We start from the raw sequence: 2,154 nt of genomic DNA, 5'->3' as shown, positions 1-2,154 counted from the left end.
TTGATGTCACTCCGCGCCCCTATCTCTGGCACTTCCTCCTATACTTCTACACTCTCCGACACCTAGGTTGTTTTTTTTACATTTAATTTTTTAAATCATGACGAATAATCAGTGCGTTGGGTCCGTCCGAGCTGTAGAGGTTGTCTGACATGACATTTCTAGGTGACAAGCCAGGAACTACTCGAAGCTGCGGCGGAAGCATATATCGTCATGCGGCCAAAAATCCACACTCAGTTACTGTATCTCGATACTTTTGTTTTTTTCTTTAATTCTTTATCGATCGCTTAGACAAAGTGTAACTGTTGTAAAAAGGATTCCGAGACATCAAAATACCAAATAATTCTTGAGCACCTCCCGTGGCGTTTTTCTTTCGTTCGTCCCTCTTGATTGATGAGCAAATTACATATCAACTGTTAAAATAAGTTTCATATCAGCTTTTTGCTATACCTTTATTGGCATGCCATCTTTGAAATTGATAAAAAAATTATAATATTCGATGCATACTTTAAATAGTAGTATTTAAAGTGAATCTGCATCTCTCAACACACTCACACAACCCCTTTACTTGGGGCGGAAACGCTTTAGCCATGTAGAGGTAGAGAAAAATCAAGTCAGCCGCAGAAAAAAAGAGAAAAAGCATGAATGTGCAACCCCGTTACTGTCAATACAGTAATACATAAATAGTAAACAACAATTTTCTACGACTATGAATCAAGTCATCCAAATCGAAGCAGTGCATCAAGCACACGCTTGTCTTGCCATGCTAATTTTTTTTATTAGGCCGATATTAGGCGCATTATTTGTGTTTGTTTCAAGACACCAATTACCCATCCTGTCCACCGTCGTTTACTTTTGCTGCGCATCTGATTTAATGAACTGAAAATACCCTCCTGCTGGCATAGGATAAAGTGACAGACAGTGTGATGAATGCGACAGGACAAGGAGGAGTGTGATATTATGAAGATGTATTTGTTTCCTGAAGAGCTTAAGAAGGAAGCACTTGTGTTGCACTAATTAAAACCGAAACCAAAACAAATCACTGCCTTACATAAGGTACAGAGACAAAAGTACAAAGTTGGCCTTTTAAGCATTGTGTTGGCTGCTTACATCTTCTAAACGGTTAACTCTCACGTTCATGATACAGAATAAGCGGCATGGTCAACACATACCACCGGACAATGGAAAACAAACTTTTTTAACTCCAGGGGAACAATGATCAAACCACGGAATCATAATTCAGGAGTTGCTTCCACGGATATGCATAATACATGAAGCCATTAGTTCAGAATAAATTGCACAATTATTACACACGGCCAAAGCGGGAATCCCATTCATCTTGTGATTTGCCACGGGGGCACATTTACCGGTACTTGAATTGCACTCAAGCCTTTGAAGAACGCACCCCGTTTCTTTCTTTTTACATGTGCATTGTGCTTTTCACTCCCCCCCCAAAAAAATATGGATGGAATGTTGATGTTCCTGTACAGTGGAACGGATTCATATCCTGATTGTTTGTTCATGTGTGTAGTAAAAAAAGAACGTTTTTCAAGTGGATGAGTATTTGGGACAGGGATGTGCTGAACACAGCACAAATTATAAAAGAAGAAAAATAAAATTGTCGTTAAAAAAGTCCTGCTGATGCAGCTGGATGAATCCAAGAAGATGACGCGTCAAGATAACTCCTCTTTGTTTTCATGACGTGTACCGCACTAAATATAAAGCAGAGGAAGGAACGATGAGATGAGTCTCGGGAGATTAGAAAGAAAATGCTATACAAGGAGGTCAAAGGTCAAGGCTATTATTTAATGCTGATTTAATTATGCTGTCATTTTACAGGTTTAAAAAAAATAATAATAAAGAGCCTTTCAACAGGCGTATCAAAAACATTTCTCCTTCCAATAATCTTCGTGAAAGTGTGATGATACGCCGAGGGGAGGGTGGGGTGGGGTGAAACACGCGCGGTTCGCTGTGAGCGCATTAAGTGAGCAAGCCGCACTATCACGGCTCATCAGTTCTGGTCATAAAGCGGCAGCAGCAGCGCGGGTATTTTTAGCCGCAGGATTCACTCAGTTGGAAGATGGAAGCCGGAGAAGAGGAGATATTGACCCGGGTCCGTCTGACCCTCGCGGCTTGCTTCTTTAAACCGGCACTTAA

The sequence above is a fragment of the Hippocampus zosterae genome, chromosome 21 (assembly GCF_025434085.1).
Source record: "Hippocampus zosterae strain Florida chromosome 21, ASM2543408v3, whole genome shotgun sequence".
NCBI classification, from domain to species: domain Eukaryota; kingdom Metazoa; phylum Chordata; class Actinopteri; order Syngnathiformes; family Syngnathidae; genus Hippocampus; species Hippocampus zosterae.
Note: the sequence above shows the minus strand (reverse complement) of the source record.